The sequence below is a fragment of the Vulpes lagopus genome, chromosome 14 (assembly GCF_018345385.1).
Source record: "Vulpes lagopus strain Blue_001 chromosome 14, ASM1834538v1, whole genome shotgun sequence".
Taxonomy (NCBI): Eukaryota; Metazoa; Chordata; class Mammalia; order Carnivora; family Canidae; genus Vulpes; species Vulpes lagopus.
In genome coordinates this window covers 21,446,835-21,465,616 of record NC_054837.1, presented here as the reverse complement: position 1 = coordinate 21,465,616, position 18,782 = coordinate 21,446,835, and the positions used below count along the sequence as shown (strand labels likewise).

Here is an 18,782-nt window from a genome sequence, read left to right as displayed (position 1 = left end):
AAGGGTGTCAGATGGCTACAGAGTAGAGATGCTCAGAGACAAAGAGGCATCAAAAAGCAAAGAAAGGGCAAACAAGAGAGAGGATGCCTGGAAGGAAGAAAAAAGTTCAGGCACATCTCAGAGATATTGTGGGTTTGGTTCCAGATCATCACAATAAGCCAGTCAAATGAACTTTCTGGTTTCCCAGTGCATATAAAAGTTATATTTACACTATACTATAGTCTATTAAGTATGCAATAACATTATGTCTCAAAAAAAAAAAAGCCAATGTCCATGCCTTAATTTAAAAATATTGTTAAGAGGTCTTAACTATCATCTGAGCTTTCAGTCAGTCATAATCACTGATTACAGATCACGATAACAAATATAATAATAGTTAAAAAGTTTAAAATATTGTGAGAATTACCAAAATGTGACACAGAGACACAAAGTGAGCAAATCCTGTTGGGAAAAATGGTGCCCATAGACCTGCGCAGCACAGGGTTGCCACAAACCTTCAATTTGTAGAAAATACAGTCTCTGCCAGGGTCAAGAAAATGAATTGCAATAAAACTAGGTATGCCTGTTTAAGGGAATGATGAGTTGCAAACACACACACACACACACACACACACACACACACAGAGCTATGTCCCAGGCATCTCCTGAGGACTGGGTGGCCAGACATTCTCTGGACTTCTGATCCTAGGTTGGAACCAGAGATCTGCCAAGCTCCAGGCTACTTTCCAGTCTCCTGAGAAGGAAGCTCTTCTTTGTCATTGGTGCTCTGTCCATCTAAATGATGGCTGAGAGCATAGATGAGTAGCTCCCTTTGGGTACCTCAGGAGACAAGGAGATCCAGCTGGGTAGTATCTCAGAGCTGCTAAGACACAGTCTCTTTCACAGATGGGGAGATGAGTGCCCAAAAAAGGAGAACAGAGTCAGAAGTGAAGTTTCCAAAGTGCTCATCCTGTCTCCCAGATCAGAGTTGGAGCCCGACAACAGGTTGTTGGGATAGTGTCACGCAGTGGTTGTGGGCACAGGCTTTGGACCCAAACAGACCCAGCTATGCAGCCTTGCCCAGGTCCATTTACCTCTCTGAGTTGCACTTTCTGCCAAATGTAGATCAAGATACCCCCTGTGTCTCAAGGTTGCTGAGAGGCACAACAGAGATAAAATATATCAGAAATATCTGGAAAAGCCTGGCACATACAAGGGACTTGATATATTATGATTTTCATTATTAATAAAAGAGGACACTGAGACACCCAGCCAAGTCAGGCCGATTCTCCTTAGCAAGGACTTGAGAAGGGCTATACGGCATTATGGTTATGAATATGAATCCTATAAACCAGAATGGCTGTGTTTAGATTCCAGTTCTGCTATTGAGTGACCTTGGGCAAGTTAGTAACATCGCTGTGCCTCCGTTTCTTCATCTGTGACACAGAAATGACACTAGTTCCTACCTCATTAGATTGTTCACGTTCAAATGAGTAATACAGAGTAAATGCTTAGAATAGAGTCTGATTCCTAGTAGGTTTAAGTATATATTAGCTGTCATTATTAGTATCATTGAGGGTCCGCTATATGGATGTGGGGACGAAGGACCAAAAGGTGGACACACCCAAAGACACATGCAGTTGGTACAGAGCTGGAATTTGAACCCAGACCTGACTGTTGGTTTAGGACTTCCCAAGATTCCAGAATTCCTGTTCAAGAGTCTCTCCATGTTGTCACACTTCCCACAGGTGATGATCCTTCATTCCAACACATCCGCATTGCCAATATCATGTAGCCTGTTCCTTCTGAATTAAGCCTTAGCCACATCTTTGATGCAGATGCCTCATTTGGAGAGAGAGCAGAGTACTGCGACCCAGACTTTGGAACTCCTAGGTCTTTGTCACTATCCCTCACACACACACATGCATAGACATACACCTCCAGACACACACACAGACACACCTCCATCCCCAAGTATAATTACAGAAGCTAAGTCAACAGGGCTGATAGTAATGGTCTGGGACATGGCTGGCTTTGCCTCCATTGCTGATTCCAGGGACCAGTAATCCTCATCTTCATCTGTGAAATGGGGATGATATGTCTTTTTATGGAACAGAAAAATGCATGAGCAGCTAATGAACTGTAATTCAGAAGAGCTCCTGTCTTGATTGGAATTAATTATTTTATAAAGAAAATAATTAACAATCTCAATAACTCATTGATGGAGAAAAAAAGGTCTGCTTAGGGCACCATTAATAATCCCAGAGCTGGTTTTCAGGACCCCTTTATCTCTTCTTAGCCTAGCCTGGACAGTCTGAGAGGCAAGCAGAGATCCTGTTTATAAAGAGCCACAGCCCCTGGTGGAGGAGGAGTAAAGCAGGTGTGACCCCTTAGCCAGAGCAAGGCAATCTCTTGGCTCCCGTCCACAATGAAGCTCACCCAGGGAATCTTGGAGCTGGAAGGGACCCTGAAACCAGGGTTAAGTTTGGAGGTCTGGAATTAAATTCCAGCTGTGTGGCCTTTAACAAGTTACTCAAATTTTTTGAGTCTCAGATTGTACGAATTAATTAAGAAAACCTCTGAAACATCATGGAGCTTAATGGACATTTTATAATTATTTTCATAAAGGATTCAGAATTCAGCCTCATTGTTGTACAGTTAAGGCCAGAGAAGTGAGGGAATTTGGCCAAGGATACACAGTCAGTTTGTGGCAAAACTGGGATCAAAATCCAGGTTTCTTTTGAACCTGTTGTTACTATCTTTCATTTGTTTGTGTTTAATTTCACCATGGTACCTGAGCTGTTCATTATCCAATCTCTCTTGAAATATCCAGAACACTGATATGGCATCGCTTCAGCCTGAATTATCTGAATACAATTTGGCTTCTATTTCCCAGGTGTAAGAAAGCATAGCTTGGAATATAAAATGTGGGGATTTTATACTCACAAAGTTCAATATTTTATGGCTTGGCTATTCCATTTCCTTACTGGATGTCTTAAGCAAACCTCTAAAACTGTTCTTATTTCCTTATCTTTAAAATGGAGGTAGTCATTGAATCTATCAGATATTTCACAATAATGTCCATAAAGTAACATTTAGCAAATACGTTTATCAATTAGCTATTACCACAATAGTGCTGTATAACAAATCACCCCAGGATGTCTTAAAACATTAATCATTTATTCTTATTCCGGCATCTGCAGGTCAGCTGGGAATCAGCTTATTTAGATTGTGTCTAGCTGGACTTGGGTTTAGATCTGCATCACATGCATTCATTTCCTTGGGTCAGGTGACTGCCCAGGACAAGTTCTCATGTAATGGTAGAAGTGCAGGAGAGATAATTAGAAATATCATGGCTCTTAAGGTCCAAATTTGGAACTTAGACTGTCACTTCCACCCACACTCCATTGGCCAAAGCAAGTCATGTGGCAAACCCGACACTAATGCGGTAGAGAAATAAACCTCCTCCAAAGTCACATGACAAAGGCTGTGGACACAAGGAAGCGGGAAGAACAGAATAATAATACAACCTACCATAATATATAGTAAATGCTAGCAGTTCTCTTTTTTAAGATTTTATTTATTTATATAAGAGAGAGACAGAGATAGTGAGAGGGAGCACAAGTGTGGAGGAGAGAGAGAAGCAGGTTCCCCGCTGAACAGGGAGCCAGACATAGAGCTCCATCCCAGGATCCCGGGATCAGGACCTGAGCCGAAGGCAGATGCGCAACTGACTGAGCCACCAGGCACCCCCAAATGCTAGCAGTTCTTAGACAAATGTTTGAACTTGGTAATTTGAGAACCAATACTGCTTCTGTGTTTGTGTGCATAACACCTTATAGTTTTTAAAGTTTCCCTTTCTCAAATGCTCTTGCATATTACCTTCACCACTACATAAGAATTAGAACACCCATTTTACAGTTAGGGAAACTAGGTCTCAGAATAGTAATGGAGCTCACCCCCAGATCGTACAGCTGGAGAATGTGGTAAAGCAGGGTCTGAATGCAGGTCCCTCTACCTTAGCCCCAGATCAGGGTTCAATCCACAATCTCTTATGAAAGGAGGTAGTTCCCAGTGTCCCTTACCTTCCTTCTTCTTTCTAGAATCAAATCATCAAGACATATTCAGCCTGCCCATGTGATAGGGGAGAAGGAGCTAGACAGAGCAGCAAGGATAAGCATAAATTGTATGCTGTGGGTTTATTCTAACTATCTTCCCACAGTGGAGTTCTCCAAATGCCTTCTGGTGTTGAAGGGCATGGGAACTTCAGGAAAAGAGAACTGGGTTCACATACTATATCTAGCTCTTATTTGGAATCTGATCTTAAGTGTGTTAATTGACCTCTTTGAGCCTCAGTTTCCTTCCTCTGAAATGAGGATAGCAATAGCTATTTCATAAGGAGGTCTTGAGGATTCATTCATTCATTCATTCATTCAAGAAATAGTTATTGAGTACCTACCATGTGCCAGATACCATTCTAGATGTTAGAAGTGTAGCCATAAATTAAAGAAAGACTTGGCCCTCGTGGAGCCTAAATTTTAATAGAAAGAAAGAGGCCATAGGCAGATGTACAAGAAAATACACAGCATGATGGATGTGGTAAATGCTAAGGAGAATGATGAATCAGGGTAAGGGGGCTAAGGGAAAGTCTGGAATTGGGCAGGGGTCCCAGGTACCTTCTACATCATATTTAAGAAAGGCTTCACTGATGAAGTGACATTTGAGCAAAGATTTGAAGGAAGTGTGGGAACAGTCCAGGTGACATCTGGGAAGAAAGCATTCCAGGCAGGGGGATGTGCAAATGCCAAAGCCTTGAAGTGGGAACATACTTGACCAGGATGGCTGGAGGAACTAGAGAGAAGTGAGAATGATAAGATTGGAGAGTCAACAGTGGGGTAGTTGGGGCAATGATTTTGGGTGGTTATAAGGACTTTGATCTATACTATCTATATTGGAGTGAGATGGTCAGCCTGGGTTTGAGAAAAGGAGGGACACAGTCTGACTTCTATTAGAAAGAGAATAGACTTAGGGGGACCAGGGCAAGGATTTAATGAGGTACTGCATGTGGATCTCTTAACACAGAGCCTGGTATGTTTTAAATGATCAGTAGCGCGTAAGTCCTCTCAAGCTGCCATAACAAGATACCACAGACCAGGTGGCTTAAACTCTAGTTTATTTCCTCCCCGTTCTGGAGCCTGGAAGGCTAAAACCAAGGTGTTGGCAGGTTTGGTCTCTTCTGAGGCCTCTTTCAAGATGGCTGCCTTTTCACTATGTCCTCACATGGTCCTCCTTCGGTCTCTGAGTTATCTGTGTCCCAATCTCTGCTTTTTTAAAAAGATTTTATTTATTTATTCATAAGAGACACACAGAGAGAAGCAGAGACATAGGCAGAGGGAGAAGCAGGCTCCCTGTGGGGAGTCCGATGTGGAACTCGATCCCAGGACCCTGGGATCATGACCCGAACCAAAGGCAGATGCTCAACCACTGAGCTACCCAGGTGCCTTCAATCTCTGCTTCTTGAAAGGACACCAGTCACATTGGACTAAGGCACATCCATATGACCTCATTTTACCTGAATCACCTCTTTAAAGGCCCTATCTCAAAATACAGTTACATTCTGAGGTACTGGGGAGTTAGGACTTTAGCTTATGAATTTGAGGAGAGACACAATGAAATCAGTTCATAACAAATAGTAATAATAAAAGTAAGAGTAAATTATTGTTACTATCCTTATGCCCCATTTAGGACCTCTCTTGTCAAGGCCAGTTACATTCTTCATATCTGAACAATACCTCCCAGGGACTGACACAGGCTTTGAGACTTTCCTCGCTCCCTTCCCCACACTCCTTAGTCAACAAATATTTATTAAGCACATACTCTGTGCCAGGTATTGAGATACTATACTAAGCAAGTACAGGGAGGTCATTCAGTTGTTCTTGACATGGCATGGTTTTGAGAACCTTCACCATATATGACAGATTGTTCTGGATCTGTTCCTGTATCTCTTTTCAAGAAGCGCTTGCTGATCACTTACATGTGCCAGACACTGTGCCAGGCTCTGGTGATGATAATGATGAGCAAGATAGGGCTCTGCTTTCAGGAAGCTCTTTGGGATTTGTTCAGTGTAGCTAATTACATAAACAAACTCGTCCTGATACATCAGTGGGTATTAATAAATTTTCCTCATTTGGAAACCTTGCAGTTCAATGGAACCTGAAGCACATGTTGTATTCCAGGTTACTTGCTGGTGTCTGGCAGTTGATGAGAACAGGTGTCATGTCTGTCATTTTTCACTACATATTCAGTATGTGGCATCATGATTGGCATACAGTAGGTGCTCAACAAATACTCGGATGCTCAACCACTAATAGGCAGACCTCGAAAGTGCACTAATATGGTAACCACCACCTGTGGCTCTATATGTTTAAATTAAAAATTAAATAAAATTAGTTTCATTATTAACTATATTATTTATTTAATATGAAATTTATTATTAAAACTAAAAATCCATTTTCTCAGTCACCCTGGCTGTCTTTCAAGTGTTTAACAGCCACACGTGTTAGAGTCACCATAATGGATGGCACAGAAAAAAGATACAGAGTGTCTCTGTCATTATAGAAAGATTGCTGATCTAGAACAGTGGTTCTCAACTGGGAGCAATCTTCTGTCCCAAGGGACAGTTGGCCATGCTTGGAGATGTTTCTGGTTGCCATAACTGAGGGGTTGCTACTGGTATCTAGTGGATAGAAGCCAGCGATGCTGCTCAACATCCTTTATCCATGGGACAGCCCCCTACAACAATAGTATTGAGGTTAAGAAACCCTGTTCTGAATTAGCCATCTCCATGAGGGCTAGTTCACAGGGCGCCTACCTGAAGCAGTTTGTATTTACATGAGATTGTGATGCTACTGTACGGATGACAGCTCTACAACAGTCGACAGTTTACAAAGTTGAATTGTCTTATGTAATTTTCCCAACTCTGGGGGATAATTAGGGCTAGGATCACCCCCACTTTATGGGACTAAGAAGGCAAGACTCAGAGATGTTATGTCTCAGACGGGAGTAGAAATGAAACTCAAGAGTACAAGTTAAAAGGAGGCTGAGTTTTCTCAGTTAAGGAAGAATTTTCTAGCCAGCCGGATTTTCTTCAAGCAGGACTTTCCCCTCATTGAGGGTATTCTGGCTGAGATTTCTCCATGGAGCTGTGTTGCCCAAAATATTCTATGAAATATATGCTCACTAGATTACCAAAACAAAGGCTCTGTGGCCACAGATTTTTGAGAAAGGCTGCATAATAACGCATTCCCTTCTGGGCTTTTACATTGCAGTTAACACGGAACAAGCTCTGATAAGTCATGTAGCAACAAAACCTGATTCTTTGTGTTTAACCTAGTGTTTCTCAATCCCATTTAAGTAGACAGCCCCATCCTCATGCCGTGTAGGGGAGCAAGCAATCATTAGTGTAGAGCCAATGTTCCATGCAATGAATTTTGGTAAATGCAGCTTTATAGCTTAGTCAGGCATGGAATGAATTATCAGACAATCCCTCCGTCCTTGGGTCTCTGTATGCTTCTGTTACTGTCTATGTGACCACAGGCAAGTCTTGGTGTTTGGGGAGTCATCTAAGTGTATCTGGATCTGGGCTAAATGACTCACCCAAGGCCACACAACTAGAGTATACATTTCTGAGCTTGGCAGTCATTTATTTATCATTTTCCTCTCTCTGACTCTTGGGAGCATATTAGATTCAATGTGAAGTCTTTTTGCTCAAGAGCTGGGATCAGATGCAATGTGTCCCAATCATGTCTCTGATGCCACATTCCCAAAGAGAATTACATCACCTGCCTTGTTTAAAATATATCTCCGTGGCAACAGTGGTTGTTCTTGTGTGGATGTCGATGGCTCCCATGTAGCAGGAGATGTGGGTGGGTGCTGGCTCCTCCAAAAAAGAGGGCTAGGGCAGTGAGTGTCAGCTGATAAGGACCATGTGTGTCTGCCAGGTGGCAGTTGGGTGGCTATATGCGTCAGCATATGATACAATGTTTGCAAGACTCACCTGGGGAGAGACCCTTGGGTAGTGAAGACTTTGTTTTTAGTTTAGCTTAATTCCAAGTTCCAGCATAGAGATATTCTAGGGTGCCCAAATGATGAAAGACAGAGAGAGAAGATATGGTGGAGTATAGAAAGGGAGAGCCCTTAGAGGATACATAAATTGGAGTTTGGGGTGCTGTGTTTTCCAGAGTTTGAGCACCCATATTATTTTTTGTCTGAGATATTTTAGGTGGGCCCATGGATATAGCTTGAAATAACATGTAATAACAAGGTGAGAAAACGATTGTCTTCTTGCTGTCCTTCCTATTGTCAAAGAATTGTCTCAGTTTGGGATTACTATGTTTTTAACACCTCTCAATACTTGCTAATCTTCCTTTCTTAACAAAAGAAGGAGCAGGTGTCGGGCTCCGAGCCTGGGGCAGGTAGCAGTAGATAGCTAGGATTTAATAATGTTCCTGTGTTTCCATCATTTATTTTTAAGGCTATTTTCTGTTTTTCTGACCAGGACACTCATTTAACATTTCCAGATGTGATGTGAGGTTTCTTTTGTAACTAAATGTATTAAGACAGAAAACAAGTAAATTTCGAGACTAATATCAAACAAAAACGAGTATAAGAAACACGTGCATAAATGGACAAAAATCATGACTGGTCTTGGGTGAGAAACTGAGGTTTAGGAAATGTTTTGAGGGATACATGGCTTTGGAGAAAGCAAGTCTGGGTTATGGGCCAGCTCCATCACATACCAACCGTGTTGTCTTGAACAAGGTTTTGAGTCTCAGTTTTATAGTCAATTAAGTGAGGATAGAAGGTTACCCATTTTATATGACTGATGTGGAATAATCATATATGTTATATAGTAAGGGCTCAGAAAGGGGCAAGTCCCACTATTCATATTTTGTGACTAACATCAATTTTTGTATATATAGTGCCTGTAAAGGTCCCGGGTTTGGGATAAAACCACCTTCTTTTTGATCAACATCCTAGTAATAGTAATATTTATTGAGTAATAACTCCATGTTCATTCCTGTCCTAAGCATTAGACATGTATTATATTATTTAATGATCCCAGTGATTCAGCAAGGTTAAGGGATATTAGTATCTCACTTTACAGATAAGGCATAGGTAGGTAAAGGAACTTACCAAAAGTCACACAGCTAGAAGACAGCAAAGGCAGGCCTCAAAACCAAGCAGACTGATTGTGGCATGCATGCTCCTAACTACTACTCTTGTGGATACCAGAAGCTCCTATATTTTGTAGATGCACAGTGTTTTGTTGTTGTTGTTGTTGTTGATGATGATGAGAGCGATTGTATTAGGAAGCCTTTGGTTACAAGAGAGGCATAAACCACGCCAAGGTAGGCTCCAGTAATGAAGAGGATGTATTGATTCTCATAACCAAAAATACCAGCTTCAGATCTAGCTGGATCCAGGAACTTAAATGTTGTCACCCTATTCATTTCTTAGGCAGTCTTGCCTCTTGGGGTTATAAGAAGTCTGCCAGTAACCCTAAGCTTTCATCTTATCCTTTTAAACAACTCCTAGCAAAAGAGGGTCCCTTCCCAATGGTTTCAGTAAAAGTCCCAGAATTGAATCATACTGGCTCTCCTTGGCCTGGCTGAGATAGGTGCCTCCCTATGAGCCAATCACTAAGCCCTGGAGCTGGCACATAGACACCTGTGCCTGAGTCAGTTGGTAGTCCCTCAAAGAAGAGTCTGCCACTTATATCATAACCTCAGCAAATGGATGTTCAGCAGGGGAAACTATGCTGCCTGTAAAATCTTACTGACAGTCTTCATTCAGACGATTCGTGGGCTGGGGGCCTGCCTCAGGAAGGAACTGACTGGGGTCCCATCACCTTTCTTCCACCGGTTCGCTCTGTGACCTTGGACAACTCCATAAGCCCTAGGGTTCTCTGTGTCTTCAGTTCAGTGGCTTCTTGTCATCATGCCTTGCAAGATTATTTTAAAGAGCACATGCAATAGTGTTATTTATAAATGTAATTAACATTGCAGCTTTTCTTCCTCCATGGTTTCTATAAAAAAACACACTTTAGTTCAGGTTTTTGGGGGTTGCTTTTTTTTCCCAAATGGCTAGTAAACCTCTCACCATCCCCATTTAGCCAAGCCCTGATGTATTTTTGAGACTTGCCTTTATCAAGAATAAAGTGCCACAAGAAATGAAGGGCCATAACATTTGGTATGCACTTTGAAATAAGCAGTTTCAAAGAGCACAAGTGAAATCCAGGAACATCTTACTAAGATGTCTACATGCCAAAATACTACATGGCAAAAGCTGTGCTGAGTATTTTGCAAGTACCACCTCCTTTCGTTGTCCTGACAACTGTTTTGTCATGGGTAATAAGAGGCAGGATGAATAACCCAGGAGAGCTGAGTTCAAATAACACTAAGTTCAAATAATACAAATAATGCTGGAGAGGTGAGTTCAGATTTGTCGCTAAAATAGCAGCAGGACCTCAGCAAGCCTGAGCTTCAGTTTCCTCATCTGTAAAATGGGAACAACACAGAAGCTATGTCATAAGGTTATTGTGGGAGGATACAATAAGCTGTAGAACATAAAGTGCTTGACAACATGCCTAGCACCATGTGGATACGCTCCCAAGGTCACACAGTGAGCACTAATTCTAGTCCTGTCTGCCTCCAGCACTCATGCCGAAATGCCTTACAACAAGGGTACATCTCTTTTGGGATCATCTAGGGATGTCCTTTAGCTTCCAGTAGTTCAGGGTCTCTGGCCCCTCCAGTCTATCCAGATTTGCTTGGTATACTCAGGCTACCAGTTGCCTGATGCAATGTCCTGAAATAACTCTGCTCTTCTGGCCAGGCCCCCTCCCAGCCTCCCTCCCACCAGGCCCAGAATAGCCACATACATCATGGCTGCAAAACACTCTGCAGGATGCTTCCTCCCCTTTGATAATAGCTCAGCCCTGTCTAAATGCTGGCATAACCAGAGATGTAGGCACAATTAGGCTTAGGTATGCTATGCCATCAGGTAGAGATGTCACTTGGTTTCACTTGCGAGGAGATGTCATACCCATTGTTATACCTGGATGGGGGTGGTGGCTGGATGATATTATCTCACTGCCTTGATGAAAAAACTAAAAAGTAGTTATAGGTCCATAGACATGGTCTTACGTGGCATTTCCATGTGGCTTTACCATTTATTAAGAAAGCCAAAATCCCTGTCTCATTTATCATGTCTATGCTATGGCTTGTAAGGTTTTGCCAGACCTGATTTTAATGACCCCACCGTCCTGACCTGATCTTACTCCCCTATTCCCCTTTTTCATTTTGCTCATGTCCTACTCACCACTTTTCAGTTCTTCTACTCCCTAAGTACTCTCTCCTGCCTCAGAGCCTTTGCTCATGCTGCTACCTCTGCTCGGGATGCTCTTACCAAGCCCTATTTTGAATGGCCATTTTCTTTCCTACTGTTCAAATTTCAAGCAAGTCTTTCCTGGTCTTTCCCATTACAAACTATAATTGTATTTTTTCCAGAACATTTATTTCTTTAATGTCTGTCTCCCAATTGTGAGTTTCATTATGGAAGAGACCTTACCTGTCTTGTTGACTAAGTTTTCTCCAGAGCACAGTGTCTTGCCTGACCCATAAGAGGAGCTCCATAAATAATGCTGAAGGAGAGATATGTTGACAACAATGTTATATGGTAAGCATCATCACCCCCCATTCAATAGATGACAAGACAGAGGCACAGAGTATCAAGGAATTTTCCAAGGTCATTTTCAAGGCTAGGAATGGAACAGAAATGAAAACTGAAATCCTCAGACTTTCAATCCAGGATCCTTACTATCCCTCACAGTGATGCCACTGTGATTTCCCCCAACTGATGCCAGAAGGTCCCCTTCTAGAAAATAGATTCTGAGCTAAATCTTGGTTTATGGATAGTTGATCACTTAAAAAGAAAAGAAGGGGGAAGAGTAGTCCAATCAGAGGGAACAGGAAGTGCAAGGCATGTAAGTGTCTCATAGCAAGCACTGGACAAATAACAAATGTTTCCTTAATTTATTCATCCATCCATTCATTTATTTATGCCATATTTCCTCAAGATCTACTATATGCCAGATATTTGGGGTAGGCATCAGAAATAAATATGTAAATAGTAACACAAGACACTAATAATACTAGTTAATCTTTGAGCCCATATTGTATCATAGACATTGTATGAAGTGCCTTATGTGGACTGTCTCATTTGTGGACTGCATCATAACAATAAGATATACTCCTTGAGTCTGGTATGGGAGTTGTGCCCATTTTACAGACATTAAGTAACTTTCTCAGGTCACCCAAGTATGTAGAAAAACTGGAATTGGAATCTAGGCAGCATAAATCAAACACTCATACCCAGTGGTCATCTTGCCCCTCCTGTAATTCTTCCTTGGAAGAGGGTTCATCATGATACAGATGATTTCCAGAAATAACGGCATGAGCATTCTTGAGAAGTATGAGCTGCTTGAAAAATCCCCCTCCACCTCTTCTGATACTTCCTGCCATTGGAGACTAGCCAGCCACTGTGTCTTCTCTGGAACACACCCTCAGGCCCCATTCCTCTGTTCCTGCCCCCACTCCCTTCTACCCTTTTTTTTTTTTTTCAAGACTTGTCCCCTTAACACCCTTCACCTTCTCTCTCTGGTTGTCCTTGCCCATGGCAACCAAATTCAGTACCATCACCTCACCTGCCACTGTCACTGATACTTGGCAGACTCTCCAGTTGAGAGGTCTGTGATCACGTATTCCCTTGAGCAGAGCCAGACATAGAAAAAAGTTGCCTTCAGATCCTGCAATTACCTCTCCCTGGATTGCAGCTATTTAGCTAGAGACACCTCCGCCCAACCCTCCTGCGTGCCCAGCAAGCAGAAGGCCTGTGAACAACAGAGCAGCATTTCAGGGCTTCTATGGCATTCTCAGGCCTGAAATCACTTCTGTATGGGTCTTGGCTGAAGAAACATTGATTCTACCAATTAAGTGCCCCCACACCACCCCAGTCCCCGAGGCTTCTACTTCACCCCCAGTCCCTTGCCTACTCTGTTGAAGAGACTCAGAGTGGTGTTTGTTAGTTCATTCATTCATTCATTCATTCATCCATCTATTATGAAAGATACTGAACTAGACTCTGGGGATATAACACTGAGCCAACTAGATAGGGATACAACATTGAGCCAACCAGATGCAGACACCAGATAAGAACTTAACCTGTTTAATTTGCTTTGGGTTATGTGGCAACAGAAGAGGAACATTTATCAAGGACTTAGGTAACCAGGGACAGCTTCTGGAGGAGGTAATGACTAGGACAAATAGGATAATGGATGACTAGGATATAAACAGGACAAAACTTGAGATATAAACTAGAACTGACCAGGGAAGAGGAGAGAAGTAATGGAAGATGACCTCAACATATGCAGACTGAGGTGGAAAAGGTCCTGGCTCACCTAGGGAAATACCACCTTGGCTAGAATATAGAGTGGTAGTTGGGAGTTGAAAGAGAAGGAGCTGGGGAGTATAAGAAGGGGTTGGATCCTCCTGAGCATCACAGGAGCAGGATCTTACCTTAAACGCAATGGGGGCCATGGAAGGCTTGAGGCATTTGCATCTTCTGTGTGTTTCATGTCAGTGCTAACCTGGTTCTTGACCTCTCTGTTGTATCTTTCTCCCAGAAGATCTTTATCCAGGTTCCAGGTCAGATCCTGGTAGCCCACAGTAGTCCAGATTCCAATATTGAAGTATTCAGCAAATCTGGGGAAAGGACAGAGGATGGCCAGTCCCTTTTGGGGGGCATCAGATGGAGGTTTGAGCTGATTGCCTCATAAATCAGTCCTCTACTTAATGCAAATGCAATCCCTTAGAAACATGACTAGTAAAGAAGTAGCCTTAAGGAATTAAGTCCAGGAACAGACCTTGATTGCTCTGTGGCTTTGTGTAGATTTAACTTACTTTTCTAGACCTCAGTTTTCCCATTTATAAAATGAAATGATTGGAGGAACCTTGCAGCTTTGACATTCCATGAGTATAATGGGAATCAAAGGAGAATAAAATTATGTTTAAGAAAACTGGGACCCTGAAAATATCTCATATGTGAGTCCATGATGCAAAACCCCCCTTTTTAAACCACTTTGGTGGCAGATGGACAAAACAGCAAAACAAAAACAAAATTAAGGAGAACCATGGTTCCAAAGGAGAAATGGCTATTGATGTGGCACTCTTATCCCATACTGTTAAACACCCTCGGACATTTCCATTTGTGTTCATACAAGCATTTCCACATACATGACATGAATGAATACATGTGTGTGTGCACATAGATGCACACTCATATACACCCTCATCCATTTACCTAAACTCCCTGAGCATCTCAAATATTCTTTACAGGGGTCAGGTCTCTGTAAATGCTCTGCAGTTGTGTCTGAGTTGGGTACACACACACACACACACACACACACACACATACACACACACAAACACACATACAGCAGAATCAGTTTTTGTATTTTTAGAGCCTACATAAATCAGGATATCCCTGATCCTAAGGTATTCAACCAAATTTCAGTGGAGACTAAGGAGATGAGGTCTGATATAGCTGATTGGGAACTAGTTGACCCCTCCATGCACTGTTAGTAATGTTTTTGACAAGAATCTCTCCCAATTATGGTCCAGAGGAGTGTAAGAATAAGGACAGGGTCTTCAGCTCCATAATACTCAACTTCCCATTCCACCTAAGCCTTGGAGAACCTCTCTCATATGCTGGATCCTACATACCTCAAATTCCAAGTCTTTCAACTTCCTGAAGGACATAATGACCTCCAAAAATAGGCTTCTGGGATGAGATGGGCTCACTCCTGTACTTATCAAACATCTTATCAACGTTAGATCATAGTCTGAGATGGGAGGAAGGAGAATAATCACCACCTGCCAACCAAATCCAGGTCACTGGCTAGTTTACTTCAATAATGAAGTCCTATATTCCATCACTTCACTCCCTCACGTCCTTCTTTAGGATACCCTACTTCCTGGTCTCATCTGACTTGCCTGCCCCCTCCCTGCCTCTCTTAATGTGGACTCCGTGTTTGTGTGTATGTGTGTGTGTACATGCATCAGCATGTGTGGCGGGGCTGTGTGCTCAGTGGCAGAAGAGTCCTTGAAGGTTGAAAGAATGAATAATGGAAGGGAAACAATTGCCACCTTGTCAAGACCCAGACCAAAAATTCTTCAAGATGGACTCAAAAATGACAATGTTTCCTGCATGTTAATTAGCTTGCTCAAAAGGTGGGGACAATGTCCTTGAGATCAGCGGCTAGGAAAGGAAAAAGGTGTAGCCCTGTGTGTGCACTTGGCGTGTGAGCAGAACTTCTACTGAAACCCAGGGGCTTTGCTGATTCATGTCCCTGAGAGCCTGACTGGTTCAGCACCGAGGACAGCAGTCGTTGATTAAACAATTTAAGGCTGCAGTGCATCCAACCATGAAACACTGACCTGGCTGCAACTCCAGCCATCCTTACCTATTGAACCTACTAGTTACATCACCTTTCAGGTGTCTCTCACTTTATAAGAAATTTGTGCTCCTGAAAAATTCTATGTAAATCTATTTTATAATGTGATCAATTCAGAAACACAGTTATATATTTCAAATAAATCTTCCAGGAGGGCAGTGTAGGAATTTTGAAGCTTTGGTCTCCCTGATTTCTGAAAAGATAGATGTGTCCAGAGGCAGTATAACATAATTGTTAAGAGCATAATAGGAATATATCAAGGTTTGTAGTTACTGTTGGCATTTTGGCCTAGATAGTTTTTTTGTCTGGGGAACTGCCCTGTGCATTGTAGGATGTTTGCAGCATCTGCAGCCTGTACACACTACATGCCTATTGTGCTTCCCCAATTGTGACAACCAGAAGGATATCCAGACATTGTCAAATGCCCCCTGAGGGCAAAATCTCTCACATTTATTGAGAATCTGTGGAATAGCTGTATCAGATCTAAATCTTAGTTCTGCCACTTACTCATGGCCTTGGGCAATTGGCTTTCATGCTCCATGATTCTTCTTTCTCATATGCAAAATGAAGACAACATTTATATTTACCTTATGGGGTTACTGTAAGGACTGAATTAGATATTGCTTGCCAACTTATTTAGCATAGTGCTAAGGCACACACTAAGCCTTCAGTAGATGCTGGTATCATCAATAAAGTGGTTGCCATAATCATCATCATCTCTGCCATTTAACTCTAGAGATTGTGCTGTCATATTTCTAAATCATTCATTCAGAAAGCATTACTGGTATCCATTAAATGGTTGGCACTCTGGTAGGCAATGGATGTTCAAAGATGAACAAGCTATAGCCTCTTTTCCCAAAGATTCAGAAGTCCCAGATTTGATCTCCTGGTCATAAATGCATGTGACTCCCATGGTAAGTATGCATGAGACTTTATCCTGCATGTGTCAGTAAGGATAGGCTTAGTTGTCCTGCAGTAGCAACTAAGCCCCAAATGTCAGGCTTAAAACAACAAAGGTTTCTCTTTGTGCTCACACTACATGTCCGTCATGGATTTACAGGAACCTCTGCTCCAGAGTCCTCTGTCAAGAGCCCAAACTCAATGAACCTCTACCATCTGGAGTGTCTATAGTTACTAGGGAAGAGGGAAAGGGAAAATGGTGAACTGCACACCTGCCTTTAAAGGCCTCTATCCTGAAGTTATACACATTAATTCCTTTCGCACTTCATTATTCAAAGCAAGCCATGGCATCATACCTAAAGTCAAGGAGGAGGTTAAGTGCAATCCTACTATGTGCCTGAAAGAAGAACTGAGATATTGATTAACAGTCCTAATAACTACTACACAACCATTTCACAAATGCTAATCATTGGCTTGTAGGGGAGTATTGTGAGCAAGACTGAAACAACTCAATAGTTCCATCCTTCTGGTAATGAGTAAGAAGCAACACCGCACACAAAATATGGCATCATGTTCTCTTGAGCATCAGAGGAGAAAGCAGACAAGAGAAAAAGAGGGAGAAAGGATGGAGAGACAGAGAAAGAGAGAGAAATTAGTGGAAGCCATGGATCTGGCCTCTCATCTCTGTTCCTAAGCCATAACATCAGATCCCTAGGATTTAACATGCAATGATATTAGACTACATGCTTAAAACATCATAAAAGAGCTCATGCATTTCAGAAGAAAACAGGAGGCAAAACAATACCCCCACATCTGGTTGTTCTTATTATCTTCCGAAAATAATTAACAAGGAAATTTTAATGGGGGTAGGGTGAGACCAACTCCATTGATTTACAGCTCAAATAGGGATAATCCACATCAAGATTCCATTGGCCATTTCATTTTGGCTTCCAGAGGCTCCATTATTAATTCATTTCTAAAGTGATCTCTCTCCCTCCCAAGGGGTATATCCCAGTAACTACGTGCTTACAATACTCTATTTGATTAAAATTTAACAAGCTATGTTATTGGCAAATAAACTATTTATTTCAGTGCTGTTGCCAATGCCAAAAGGAATGTTTCGAACAAAGAATTGGAATTGACACACTAAAGAGATTGTCATTAATAATTCACAATCGCCAAAAATGCACACATATACATATTTTTTTTTCAGTGATGGCATTAGAGTATAAAAGACCAGAGGAGTCAGCCAAAGTCCTCTGGTTTCCTATTTATTAAAAAGGGAAAAACCAAGAAATTGAACTTAAGTTGTTATGTGGTATAGTGGAAAGAATGTTTAAGAAAACTAGGCATAACCCTGCTATTAACTTGCTGTGTGACCATGGGCAGGCCACTTAACCTCCCTAGGCTTGTTTCCTTCTTTTCAAAGTGAGACTAAGAAAACTTTATTTAAAGCTTGGGGTTTTATCAGGACAAAATGAGAGGAAAAGATATAAACATGCTTTGGAAATGCAGAAAGTGCTTTATAAAAACCAGAATTCTATTGACAAGGGCCTCTCTTCCTTGTTTCTTGAATCAGACACTGATTTATCTGGCAGAAATTTGTGTGAAAGGGCAAGGGCAAGGGTTTTGCTTGTCCCTTTGGGAATTTATACACAGTCTCAGGGAAAACCCCAAGCAAAGTTTGGCTTCTGCTGATAATGGAGACATTGATCTGAGCAAATTGCCCCATAAACCCCATGTCCCCTACTCCACTGCTAACAATAATAGTTAGGATTTGTTTAGCATTTAATTAATATGCACCAGGAAATCATGCCAACCTCTTTATATATATTATGTGTTATCTCACAACCCCCCCCCACCCCCATGATATGGGTACTGTTAGCACTCCCATTTTCTAAGGAAGAAAATTAGTGCTCACAAATTTCCAAACTTACTAGACTGAAAAAGGGTAAGGAATCAAGAATCTACCTTGGATCTGTCTCTGGGACCTCAATTCTTAACCATTTCTCCTCTTTAGTTTTCATGTTGGTTGAGGACACACTACTCTTTGTTGCCCCCTGCCTGCCTCTGCCAGGTTGTAGTCTGTTCTGGGTGAGTCAGATCTTCTGGACGAAATATGGAAATATGAGCCAGTTGGAATGGAATGCCAGAAGGGCACAAATGGTAGATCCACTTGATTGAGGGTTTTCCCCATTGAACTTCATAGTAACAAGGACAGTATTTTGTCTAAAGTAGGGGTTTAGAAAAGTCAATGGATGAGTAGTTGGATGGTTGGATAAAGGATGAATGGATGGATGGATAGAAAAATGGATAAATGAATGGATAA

General features: G+C 41.8%; 1 protein-coding gene across 1 annotated transcript in view; it reads left to right on the top strand.

Moving 5' to 3' along the window:
• Positions 1–18,782, top strand: part of SRRM4 (serine/arginine repetitive matrix 4) — a 149,695-nt gene that overhangs the window by 53,407 nt on the left and 77,506 nt on the right. The gene's annotated exons all lie outside the window — the stretch shown is intronic.